At 36.7% G+C, this 14,117-nt stretch overlaps 1 protein-coding gene, 1 long non-coding RNA gene and 1 pseudogene across 2 annotated transcripts in view; 2 read left to right on the top strand and 1 right to left on the bottom strand.

Annotated features, from left to right (window-relative positions):
• The window catches only part of LOC145722562 (uncharacterized), a 347,599-nt gene that overhangs the window by 59,401 nt on the left and 274,081 nt on the right, over positions 1–14,117 (top strand). The gene's annotated exons all lie outside the window — the stretch shown is intronic.
• Positions 1–14,117, bottom strand: part of LOC145722501 (uncharacterized) — a 164,556-nt gene that overhangs the window by 15,651 nt on the left and 134,788 nt on the right. The gene's annotated exons all lie outside the window — the stretch shown is intronic.
• Positions 4,265–7,148, top strand: LOC145722558 (14-3-3 protein beta/alpha pseudogene; annotated as a pseudogene).

Genomic DNA, 14,117 nt, shown 5'->3' with positions numbered 1-14,117 from the left:
GATTTTCCAGGAGCCAAGCCTGTATTTTTCAATGAAACTCTCTAATCCTATAACTGAATACTTATAAACTTTGATTCTATTTTGCCTTGCCATTGCCTCCTCTCTGTATAAAAATATCTTTGCAAGAAATTAAATTTTAATAACTTTTTGAAAACAATGTGAATAGGGAAATAATTTATATCCTTTTCTAAATTATATCCCTTTCTAAAAATCTGTTAACTTTCTAGGATTTCACCATCATTGGTAAAGATTTTTGCATGGACTTTCATTTTGGATCCAAATGAATATGGTAAATATTAAATCATCACTTAACATTTTTTTTCTGCATCAAAATAAGTTATTTTTGAAGAAAAACATCTTGCTTATTCACAGCTGCTTATATAGTCATATAAATGGAGTAGAGGTAAATTATATACTAAGTTTAGCCTTGGTTAGAGATTCTGATTGTACTTAGACAAGAATATAGGAAAAGAGGTAGAATGAACAGGATGAGAATTCAGGAGCCTGTGTTCTATTCTTAGCTGTTAAAATAAGATATATCTCACAAAGTTTCAGAATCATGGTTGGCTTCAGTTTTTCATCTGTAAACTGAGAAACTAGAATAACATTATCATCCCTACTTTACAGAGGAGGAATTTGAGGCAAGATAAGTTTAAGTAATCTTCCCAATGTCACACAGCTATTAAATATAGAAAGGGAGGGTCTTGCTTTCATTTTTAGAAGGATTCTGTTTGATAAACTGATGCTGCTGTCTATTTTACATTTCTCATTTTTCTCCAGTATTATACAATTTTCAGTGAAGAATTTTTCAGTAAGGCATTACATTTATGAAAATTTATGAAATTTAGGAAATTTCTCACATGAAATACACCTATGAATTTACCCTAGCAGTTTCTTGATTTAAACAAACAAAAACATTTTAAAAGTTATAAAATCACTCTCCTGTTGAAAGGAGAGAGCATAAGCAAGCTATAAAAAGCCGCCTAAATTTTTCTAGAAGTAGTAGAGTTCTGCAGAGGTACAGTTTATTTATTATTATTATTTTTAAAGATTTTATTTATTTATTTGACACAGAGAGACACAGCGAGAGAGGGAACACAAGCAGGGGGAGTGGGAGAAGGAGAAGCAGGCGTCCTGCTGAGCGGGGAGCCCGATGCGAGGCTCGATCCCAGGACCCTGGGACCATGACCCGAGCGGAAGGCAGATGCCAAACGACTGAGCCACCCAGGCGCCCCTGCAGAGGTACAGTTTAAATAGTATTGGAAACATGTAAAAAAGTAATACTGGAAACATGTAGGTTAAATTTCACTTTATATATGTGGGAATTGATGTATGATAGGAAGAAGCAGTTTCAGCGAAACGTAATTTGAGTTTTTAACCACAATTGATGGTTGAAACAAAGTACAAAGGAATCCACTTATCTTCCTTGAATATATAAGAAATTCTAGCTTAAGGCTATATTTATATCAGAACAATGATCTAAGCTTAGTGCATTGGTATAAATTTAGTTTCCAGCTAAAGGTTAACTTCTGATATGATAGGAACAAACAAGCACAGATTTCTTTTTCACTTGACCGAGTCTGGGTTGTGCCTTATAGTGATGGTGGTAGTGTGAGTGCCAGTGGGTGGGGATGGGAGTGGAAGAAGTTAGTCATCAAGAGTGCAGACCCTCAGCTGTGTAGGTAGTGCCCTCTGCTGGTCACTAATCATGTGAGTCAAGACTCTCTTTGGAAAAGGAAGTTGAAAAGAAAAAATTATCCTTATTGCCCTAAAATAAGCATTCAATTCTAGACTGGGTACTAAATTTATTTTTCTAAGTCTCAATTATAATATTAAAGGAATCAGGGGTCTTTTATTTGTAATACCTAAGTCAGTTTATCACATGATTTTTACTATGGCTAACATGAAGATTTATAGCATAATTTTAAAAATTTGGTATGTGGAAATACAACTTTCTAAAAAATAATTTTTTGAATAGCAGAAAATATAATGATGCATTTCCTTTAAATATCCACTTCTCATAGGGATGTTTAAAAATTTTAAATTGTTATTCTACTCATATTAAATGCTTATAATAATTAAACACACAGTTTGCGTATACCTCTACTGGGGAAAAAAAATCTGGTTTTCCACATATGTTACTGTAAGTCTTACATGGGAACAAAGCAAAGGTCAAGGAAACTAAACCGAGATTGGTTGAGTAAGGCTTATCATAGTATGGAGAAGAGCTTCTTCAATGCCTCCTGCCTCAGTCAGAACCAGTCTGGGCACTGGACCAGTATTGAGGTGGTAGGTGAGTAACAAGTAGCTCAAACTGTGGGGTTCAGGTAATAGTTCTAATGAATCTGATATCTATATCTGGAATCCACTCTTTTTGAATTGCTCTGATTTCCTCTTAAGGAAAGCAGGGGCAAGGCTTCTGAACTCCAGTTTTTTACAGAGGATAGTTGATAAGAATGTTCTCCCTTTACTTATTATAGGTCCAAATCATGTGTAACTTAGACATCTTTCATTAAAGACCAGACAGCAGGATAATCCATCCTGGCCCTGCACCACTTGAGGAAAGTATTACCTTTTATTGCCTTTAGAGTAATCATAGAAGTTAACATTGATCATAATGCATATATTGAAGCTAGAAAAGGAGAGAGCAAGGATTAGTCACTCACAGTGCCTTACGAATGACAGATCTTAGTGAATATTGTCCATTTCTGCAGTGTGCATACATAACCACTATTTCAACTGTTAAAGAGACTTCCAGTCACACACTGGAGGGAAAAAAAAGCCAGAGCAATGTCAAGTAGAATAATTAGAGAGATACAGCACACTAGACTCTGTTCTGACCACAAGTCCCTGGATATGGCTGCCATTGACGTGAGTGAATGAGATTCATGCCAGGAGAAACAAAGTCGGGCTCAGAGAGATGCCTTAACACCAGTTAGCAGAGTAGTAGGGGAGTCAGTCATTCATTCAGTCAACATTTTCCTTCACTTAGAGTGTAAAATCGGAATTAGATAGTGTTGATTTTTTTTTTTTTAAGAAAGCAATGAACAAGGAGAAGCTGTGATTTCCATCCCCCTAAAACCAGGGATACAACAGGGGTCTAGCTACATACTGTGCAGTATAAATGTGTGTGTAAATGTATTTGGGAGTATGGTGACAAACACATGTGTAGCATGAGCAATGTGTCCTTCAGAAAATCTTTGGGCTTCATTTTCTTTTCTGTAAAAAGAAGGGATTTAGGCTAGTTAAATGTAATGTTTCTTATAGGTCTAAAATTCTATGAGTCTGTATATTCAGCCAGTTTTACTTGCATATAAAAATGTTTTGGAAGAAAGATTGAGAAATTTTGGAACTGGCAGAATGATGAAAATCAGCGAAATCTCCCTCAAGGAAGTTTAATGAGGAAATGGGTCTTGTTTGTGTAGATGCTTATCTAAATTTGGCACCTAATATGTGAGTTATCTTCTGATAACTGAGAGAAATGTTTTCCTTAAATTATTTTTTTTTCTGAGTTGGAAAAGCCTTACATAGAATTTTGAAAGAGAGAAGCTGGGTTTGAGAGGATTGGGGTTGGTATGACTAGTAAGGGAAATCACAAGGTTTAGAATTTTAGAGTGGGAAGGTCACTTGAGATTAATGAATGCAGTTTTCAACCCAAGCACAAATCCTGTCCTGAAAGTTTGTTTTGTTTTTTACATTTTTTTATTTTATTATGTTATGTTAATCACCATACATTACATCATTAGTTTTTGATGTAGTGTTCCATGATTCATTGTTTGCTTATAACACCGAGTGCTCCATTCAATAGGTGCCTTCTTTAATACCCATCTCCAGGTTAACCCATCCCCCAACCCCCTCCCCTCTAGAACCCTCAGTTTGTTTCTCAGAGTCCATGGTCTCTCATGGTTCATCTCCCCCTCCAATTTCCACCCCCCTTCATTTTTCCCTTCCTGCTATCTTCTTTTTTTTTTTTTTTTTAACATATAATGTATTATTTGTTTCAGAGGTACAGGTCTGTGATTGTCCTAAAGAGTTTTAATAAGTTTTAGGGGCAGTACATGCACAAAGTGGGATAATATCATAGATATTAAGTATTTGAACATGAGTCAGAGTTAGCCAGATAAATAAACGTGAAAAAGAAACTCTAGAGGGAACACCATGACCAAAGGTGAAAGGATATAAAAAAATCATGGGGGTGAGGAGACATTACAGGCATCTCCCTGTTATGAAAGCATTAATTGTGAGATAGGGAATAGTGGCAAATGTTACTGGAAAAATAGTATTTGTGTCATGTTTTGTGTTGAGCCAGGAATCTCAGGATTTATCCCATTACTAGTAAGGGTTTTAAACAAACTAGTTTTAAACAAACAAGCTAGTTTAAACACACTAGATTTACATTTTCAGTAGAGCAACCCAGGTACGACATGGAGAATGTATTTGAAGGGGGCAGGACTAGAAGCAGGCTCTTTCATAGAGATTACTAGAGCTAGGATCTAGGGTAGAGTAGAAGTAATAGGGGGGAGGGAGGAAATCAGGAATAGAAATTTTTGGAAAAGCAAATCAGCAATTTTGTTTAATTGCTTGCTTTTCAAAAATAGTAGACAAGAGGCGGAAGTGGAGCTGCCGCCGCCGCCTGAGGAGTGGGCTTGGGAGGGGCGCGGTCACCGCGCTCTGAGCTTCGCTCACAAGCGTCTCTGCGTCCTGTTGCCCTCCCCCCGGGAACGACCGTGGATAAAAGTGAGCTGGTACGGCAAGCCATGGCTGCGGCCTCGGAACAGGGGCACGAACTCTCCAGTGAGGAGAGAAATCTGCTCTCCGTCGCCTACAAGGACGTGGTGGGCGCCCGCCGCTCGTCGTGGCGCGTCATCTCCAGCATGGAGCAGAAAACCGGGAGGACTGAGAAGCAGCAGCAGCAGCAGCTGGGCAGAGAGCACCGGGAGAAGACAGAGGCCGAACTGCAGGATATCTGCAATGATGTCCTGGAGCTGTTGGACAAACATCTTATTCCCAGTGCTACACAACCAGAAAGCAAGGTGTCCTACTTGACAATGAAAGGAGATTGTTTTAGCTATCTTTCTGAGGTGGCATCTGGAGGTAATAAACAAAGCACTGTGTCGAACTCCCAGCAGGCTTCCCAGGAAGCCTTTGAAATTAGTAAGAAAGAAATGCAGCCTGCACACCCAGTTCGACTTGGCCTGGCACTGAATTTCTCAGTCTTCTACTATGAGATTCTAAATTCTCCTGAAAAGGCTTGCAACCTGGCAAAAACAGCCTTTGATGAAGCAATTGCTGAATTGGATACACTGAATGAAGAGCCTTACAAAGACAGCACCCTGATCATGCAGTTGCTTAGGGACCATCTCACACTGTGCATGTCGGAAAACCAGGGAGATGAAAGAGATGCTGGGGAGGGAGTTGTGCTTCGTGATCTGTTCAATGTCACTCTGTACCCTCCACATATATCCCTTTGTGCGATAAAAAAAAAAAAGAGTCGGACGTCGACTTTCAATTTTTCACAGCCTCAGCCTAGCAAAATGGTCCATGGGATAAACAGCTGGTGTTTGTATCTAAAACTCAGATTGGTCACATAAATGCCACGGCATTCTGAAATTTTGATTTTGATTGACATTGATAGGATTACTGTGTGTTGAATTTTTTTTAAACTGAACACTGTGATTATGGGGTTTTGTAACTTAGCAGAACTCTTACTGGTAGAAAAACTAGACCTGAATTATGTGTAACTTTTTGGAAAGTTTAATCTGATATCAAACTAGTCACTGAAATAACAGTTCCATGGTAAAGTTGTACAGAAAGTTATAGAGATTATATTGGGACGTGGAGTGAGACACCTGTCCTGTGACATTCAAGTGTGACAGCAGCTCACAGTAGTTCTGCCTGTTTTTTGGGGATTACAGACACTTGGCCAGTTTGGGCTGTTGCCACTCCAAAGTTCATGACTGCAGATGTCCACAGTGTCTTCCTCTGAGTAAACTCGAAGCCTGAAATGGAAACTCTTTGTGGCAGTTAATTGGATTTTGACACCATGAAAAGGTCCAGTGTTCCTAGAACATGTGACTGACACCCCTTTCCCACAGCCATCTGACTGATTTGCAACTCGTGCTCCAGTAGAGGAATCTGTTTTCCTTGTAACCAGGACCTGAAGAAGAAAAAAGCCGTGTATCTCATGAGTGGCCTTATCTGTTTCCTGGGTAATACCTTTAAGAGTCATGTTCTGCAGAGATTGCCTTTCACTTAAGAAGTACTCAGTCTTTGGGTGCTTCCTAGCTTGGGGCTTTTAAAATTTTGAAATCAAACATTCTTCCCACTGTCCTTTTTGACTGACTGTTGACTTTGGTTTTTCTTTTCCCTTTTTAAGTTTCTGTCCTGTTTCCTTACATTTTTTTCTTTTTGAATTCTGTCGTTGTCTTCTGTTCTTTGTTTAATACTGTTTGGGCAGGGTGGGGGCCTGAAGGGGGTGAGCAAAGATGGTGAGCACTTTGGTCAGCAGACCTCGCTTCAGAGAGTTGAGAAGAGCTTCCAGCACACAGCTCTGGCTTCCTCCGGTTCTCAGCACGCTTGTTGCTCTTCAGTCAGACCGAGACTGAATCAAAAAAGTGTTTTTAAATACCCATGATTTCTCCCTGTGTTGCAGCCAGCCCTGATAACCCTTGTTAGTACCTGTCACCAGATCTCCCAAGTGTGCTCCTCCAGCCAAGTTCACAGACCTGTTTGAACAAGACCCTATAATGCAGGGAAGCTGCATGAACACCGCAGTGGGGAGAGTCCAGAATAGCCAGTCCTACCAGTCTCACAGTACCCCCTCTCCTTTGAACATTCCACGTAGCTGTAGTGTCCACCTGTTTGTCCATCTGCTGAAATGAGAAAAGAAACATTCATGCACTGATTTAAAACCAAAAAAAAAGAAAAAAGAAAAAAATCCCTCCCCCCTTTCTAGCTGAACAAGAACGTGCAGTTAATACTTGGCGCTTGAAGATGCAGTCGTGAATGTGGAGCGAGCCTGTCTGTATATCTGGCAGCTCTTTCTTGCTTCCGTTTTTCCTTACGAGTATCCTGCCTCACGTTTGCTTCTGTGACGGTCAAGCACTCCTGTGGTTATGAAAATAGTATAGCCAAAAAAAAAAAGAAAAAGAGGAATCCCCGGTTATTGATGTACTAGATTTGTGTATGTCTTTTAAACAGTTCTAGTTTCCACCTTAACACGGAATAATCAGGAAAAGTGTGAAAATTCAAAAGTGAAATAAAAAATTTTATCAGTTGCCTGTGGGGAAAAAAAAACTGTAGAGAAGACCCACGGATTTTTGGTTTGGTAACCATTAACATAGGAAAAAAAGGGTGGTAGATGAAGGGAGGACTATGGTAAGTAAGCACATGGCCTTGGGCATATTGAATTTGGGTTGCATGTGGGATATCCATGTAAGTCTAATTAATGCCATGTTTAAGAGGGGGGGGACAGAGACAGAAGAAAATGATACTACCATCAAAGACTGAACAGTGCCTAAACATAGGGTTTGAATTATTTGATAAGACTGAGTTTAGATAGGGGGCGCCTGGGTGGCTCAGATGGTTGGGCGTCTGCCTTCGGCTCGGGTTATGATCCCGGGATCCTGGGATCGAGTCCCGCATCGGGCTCCCGGCTCGGCGGGGAGCCTGCTTCTCCCTCTGACCCTCTCCCCTCTCATGCTGTTTCCCTCTCACTCGCTCTCTAAAAAATAAATAAAATCTTTAAAAAAAAAAAAAAAAAAGTCAGTCTGAATGATTTAAAAAAAAAAAAAGACTGAGTTTAGATAAGTTCATGAAAAGATCAAATTATAGGTAAAACATACAACTTTTATTTTTCGGTGCATCTGAATTTTTTGAGCAACTTAATTGCTCCCACTACTTAGTAAAAACCTTTAGCACCTTGTAAATATTCAAGTAATGGTGACTATAATTATTATTAGTTAGAATTTAACATCACCTTGGCATTGGGGAAAAGATTGGGATGTAAAAATTCTTGTTTCTTCCAAAATCAGAGTCCATAAAACTCCATGTGTGAACTATGCAATTAAATCATGTTCTTGTGATTAAGTGTCTGATAGAGTGAGAAAGAGATGAATAGACAGAGCTGGGTTAAGAATAGAGGACATTTCTGAAACAGACGGACTTGGTTGGTTTTGAAGGTCTGGAAAGGCAGGTGGGGACAGATTGAAAAAGGACTCATGTGAAGGCAACGAATATGGACTTGATCTTGTAGGCATCGACTATTTAAACATGAGGAGACTTGAACAGATAGGATTTTGATGATGGCATCTGTGTGAAGACACACTGAAGGATGGAGAGGTTATAGTCACAGAGCTTAGGGACTAAAGCCGTGGGAATGGAACAGGAACATGATGGAGGAGAAAACCTAGAACCAATATTGTCTGACCCAGTGTAGTGGTGGGTGGAAGACATTTGTGTACAATACTCTGAGGTTTCTAGCTTGATGTAAAATAATCGCTTCATGGTGAATGTTTACTTCACTTTCTTCAAACTTTGCTGTGAAATGTTTCATCTATTTTTTTTTTTACAAGGTAAAGTGTAAATGATCCGCACTTTTAATCTTTGGGTTTCCCATTACTAGATAACTAAAGGCAAATCATATCATTGTTCTCACTGATTTTCAGAGGGAATATTAATCCTAAACTAAATATCATTCTTCTTAGTATAAGATATTTATTATTGCTTTTTTCATCATCCTTGTTTCCATTAACATCACTGGTCGCCCTTTTGGTTGTAATGCTTACATTTATTAATATTTGTTTAATACAGGTATATTTAGAAGTGGCTCTGGGTTAAAGTTAGCCATATTGGAACAAAAAGAGTTCAAAAAAACCATACTCTATGAAGTGATTGTCTGGAAATGCTATGAGGGTGCATGATATTTTCTTTTAGTCACTGATTCTTTTTCATTGTATAATCTAGATTTAGATCTAGATGCTATTGACTTAGTTAGGCTTACATGGTAGTGTTTCTCATTGTTTTAAGCCCAGGTGGCGCTAAGATATATACATTTCATACAAACATACATACACTTCACATTGTGAATTAGGACCCAGTAATTTCCTTCACCTTCCGGAATTCCCAAACAGCCTGACAAATAGTCTTGTTCTAATTTTTATATAGCCTTTAAACAGAGTTTCATTTTAAATTGGGGTTAAATGCTCTTCTGGCACAAATTTTCTTTTGTAATGCAGATTTATTTCCTAGAGCAGCAGTTCTCAAGCTTTTTGGCTCCAGACCTCTTTATATGTTTTACATTTTTGCAGTGTACATCTTAAATGTTTGACTGGGTAATAAACTGGATTTTCATATCTGCTTCTGCATTCAATCTGTTGCAATATGTGTTTCATTGAAGTACAGGGGAAAAATCTGGCTTTACACAGACATGTAGTTGACAAAGAGTGATGCATTTTAACAGACTTTTCAGATAACTGTGTATATACTTTCATACAACACCAAAACTTGACAAGTAGTTTCTCAAAGGTTGGTTACAATGTAGAATCTGAATATGTAGCGCTATACCTTCTATATTCTGTTACATTAAAATCTATTGGTTTATCTTGCATTTTGAGGGGCACCTAGGTGGCTCAGCCGGTTAAGCGTCTGCCTTCCGCTCAGGTCGTGATCCCAGGGTCCTGGCATGGAGCCCCGCGTCAGGCTTCCTGCTCAGTGGGGAGCCTACTTCTCTCTCTCCCTCTACTCTTCCCCCTGCTTGTGCTCTCTCACTCTCTCTGTCAAATAAATAAATAAAAAATCTTTTATCTTGCATTTTGAGTGGATCTTTTATCCATGAAGTTTAAGTCGCATAATGCATTGGTTATTTGGAAAATATTGTTCACTGAGTTATGAAGATGTACCAAACGTGGACACATTTCATGATTCAATGTCATTGTCATGTGGCCTCTGGAAAACTCCACTGTACACTTGCGTGACAGGGTGTGAGAACAGGGTAAATAATATGTTGACGATGATAAGAGAACCCCTGTAAGGGCTTGGGGACCCTTAAGTGTTTGTGGACCACACTTGGAGGACTAATATTCTGGGACAATTGGCTTCCTTTTATAAAGAAAATGAAACTGTTGGCAAAGTTGTATGTTTGGCTCATCTATATTCTCTTTTCTCTTTGCATTTACTAAGAAAATGAAAATAAGAGGTGTCAGTAGGTTTAGGAAGCCTAGTAGAACATGTCTCTGACATCTTGGGTTCCATTCCTCATAATCAAATAACTCATGATTTTTATATGAAGGACTCATTTCACATAGATTAGACACAGCAAGCCCAACATCTATTAGTATTCATGTATTCTAATAATATATGAGACAGCTACTGCATAAAAAATATTTTTCTTGAAGAATATGGGAAATACAGAGAATTCAATATGTTATGCCGAGAATAAACAGGAAAGAACTAGAATAAAATGTGTGATTATGTCTTTTTAAGATCTTTTAGTGCTTAGATACAATGGGTGTGAATATAGTTAAATTCCATTTTCCTTTTCCATGGAGACTAAATATGAGCTCCATGTTGAATAGGGTATGAAAAGTTTCCATTGTCTAATATCTTATTTAATGGTTAGATAAGCATAGAGTATTTGAGAATTATCAGATGGCATCTAATATCAAATAATTTAATCATTCCAGGAAACTAGCTCATCCTTATGGTCTTTTATTGATTAACTTATATGCAAATATTGAATGATATTTAACAGCATACATACATGCATAGGAACTAAAGTATTAAATGATATTTTTTTCCCTCTGAAGGACAACAGGTATGAAGTTTGCCTGATTTTTGGTTTACTGTTCTGAAGACAAGAGACATATATTCACTACTAAGAAAGCAAATTTATCAAACTGGAGAGAAAAATATACTTTTCATATTGGTCTTATTTAAAGCAAGTCTTCATTTCTTGAATAGTCATCTAGAAAACATTATATTTCAAGCTGCATAGATCTTTGTAAAAGAAGTTTTGAAAGTAATTTAATATAGTTTTTTCAGACTTGGATTTCATGGACAATAAAATGTAATTTAATACAAAAGAAAAAGATTTGATTTTATCTCCAACTCCTTATTTTGCTAAGACATTAAAAACTAACAAACAAGATGAAAGCAAACTATTAATATGTACTTATTTAGAACCCTAGTTATCATGGTCTGGGGAAACATATGTTATAAAATAACAGTTAAGAGAAGGTTGGAGAGTGATTCTGGACAGTAGCATTAATACTACTGGTGAGATTACAGACTAGTCTCAAATATGACCAACAATTTATGAACTTGTTAAAACTGATATTTTTAGATATTTTAGCTTATTAATATGATTTCACTGATTTCATTGGTGATAGACTCCAGGCTGAATCTTTAACCTCCTGCACATAGACTTCATCTTCTTTTCCCTTCCCTCACCTTCATCATACAACAATACCAATAAAACATGAAACAATCAAATGGCTATTCTTTATATATAAAACACTATAAAAGTGATTTGACACTACCTGAATCACTGGTAGTGTCTTCTTATCATGGCATCAATATATACATATATATTAGAGCATAGATCTATATGTGGATTCTAAGGAAATTATCTGTATATTTTGCATTTAGATTACACTATCAAAAGAGAATTATGTCAATGAGCAAAGTAGATTTAGGAAAAATAATGGTATTCATAGAGTAGTTATGTATCGAACAAACACATCTTCACACTTGAACTTAGCCAAAAGGCTGAGAAGCAAGGAACAAACACATCTTTAAAAAAATGTTTCTATCAGCCTGAAATCTAGGCAGGGATTTGTGTCTGTATACAAAATAGAGAAGTTTTGAATTGGTTTCCCCAATATCTGTAGGCAACCATTTCTAGGACTTATTCTTTCTATGAAGGAAATTCAGTAGTATTTAGTGATTCAACTAAACAAAGACTGATATATAAGTCTTTTTTCTGCTGAGTACCTCTACTCTACCCCCTTGTCACATAATTTTTAAATCATTTACTCTTCACTGATTAATTCTTTGGAAAAGGTGTCAATCTTCCATCTCTTGTTTTCCAAATCTATATAATTCTTCATCTTATTATGAATTATCCTACATGTAATGCAGTTTTAAGTTATCCCCAATAAAACTCAGGTATCAAACACATAATTTCATGTGCAGAACAATGTTTAACAAAATAGCTTTGTCTGAAGAACAATTATGAGGCAGTGGACTCTGACAACATTGGCAAAACTTTTAAGTTCAATAACAATAAAAAGTTTGAATAAAAGGTGAGGGAAAGGACACTAACACACTGAATAGTTTAACTTCCTGGGTCATAGTGAATAAGGTAATGCTAAGTTTTTTTCTGTTGTACTACAAATAGATCTTGTATATTTTTCTTTTTTTTTTAATGAATTACTCAAGAAGTTACATTTACTTAGTGCTAGTGAATATCTTTTGTCTAAGACACATACCATGTTTGGTTCATTTAAGATTGTCATGTTCCAGTTAGACAGTTTCCCTCATCTTCTTCTCCCTGGCCATCTATTCTTCTTTCCAAGGTGTTTACCAATGTCATAAGAGGCAATTATTTAGAATTTCTTGTCTATGTTTTGCTTCCTGCTTAAATTTGTTACTCCTAAAGCATAGTGTACATCCTCAAATGTGAATAGAGTTAGTCAAACTACCTTGAAATGGGGGCAGCAAAGGCTTTTATGTTTATTTGTGAGAGCTGATTAGGGCAACTCTTTCCCATCTTCCAAACACTTTTTCATCTTTGTTTCTGCTCACATTCATTCCTAACTTTAACTCCTCTTTTGTTTTCTCACTTTTCTGTGAGCCTTCCTTCCTGTGAGCACAAAGGTTCTCATTTCTGTATTTATTTATTGTGGTCAAGTAGTAGCTTTTTAATTAATAAAATTAATTTATTATTAATACCTTAATTATTTATTAATTATTCTATTTATTAATATATTATGTATTAATATTTCCATTAATTCAAAGAAATGACTATTAATTGAATACATGTTATGTTGTAAGTATAAGATATAGTGGTGGAAAGACAGATATGGTACTTGCCCCCACACTGCTTCTGAATCAGACAGCTCAATATAACTATAAATTTTAGATTCCATGAGTGCGATGATGTGAATGCACATAGTACAAACATCTAACCCAGCCGAGGAAGATCCAAGAAAGCTTCCTATTGGAGATGATCACCAGCATAAGTCGATAGAAAAATAAATAGAAGTTATATATAAGTTTACAAGGCAAAATGGGTCAGGAAAAACTAAGAGATGTTCTAAGTAGTTGGAACAACCTATGGGAAGGCTGTGAAATCAGAGAATATGGCAGGTTTGAAGAAGGAATTTGATAGAGTTGGGAATAAAGTTCATGAGGGAAGATCTTAAGAAAAATAGGTGAGGTAAAGCTAAGGCTAAGGTTAATTAATTAATTTGTTATTATTTTTATTTTTATTTTTTACCACTTATAAATAGTTTGCCATTTTATTTATTTATTCATTCATTCATTCATTCATTCATTCATTTATTTATTTATTTATTTTTGTTTGTTTGTTTGTTTGCCATTTTAAAGAGATGTATCCTAAGGGCTAGGAGAAATTATTAAAGAGTTTTAAGCAGTAGACTGATAAAAGCTATTTAAGTTTTAGAAATAATAGTCAAGGCTGAAATGTGTGAAGTGATTGGAAGAGTCATTACCAGAAGTAAGGTGATCAGACTATCAGAGGAGTCCAGGCAAAAAAATGAATGGAAGCTGGAGTTAGGGCACCGGAAAGGAGAGAAGAGGAAAGTAAGAGTAATATTTAAAGATTTAAGGAGTAGCTTCAATAAGGTAAGTGAATAAGAAAGAGGAAGAAGTCAAAGATAATAGCCAGATTTTTGTCTCAGGAAACTGAATGAATGGAAAATTTATTAACACTGATAGAGAACACTGAGAAAGCATATTTGGAGGGCATAGAAATGAATGAAAACAGATTTCAGAATCCTGAATTGTAGTTGCCAGTGTGATATGTTAGTGCAGCTAGTGGATCAGAATCTCAAGCGGTATCTCAGTGGTGAAGATATACATTTTCAAACAGCCAA

Source organism: Leptonychotes weddellii, chromosome 7 (genome assembly GCF_054177405.1).
Source record: "Leptonychotes weddellii isolate Sample4059 chromosome 7, ASM5417740v2, whole genome shotgun sequence".
Classification (NCBI taxonomy): domain Eukaryota; kingdom Metazoa; phylum Chordata; class Mammalia; order Carnivora; family Phocidae; genus Leptonychotes; species Leptonychotes weddellii.
Note: the sequence above shows the minus strand (reverse complement) of the source record. Positions and strands in the feature narration are given on the sequence as shown.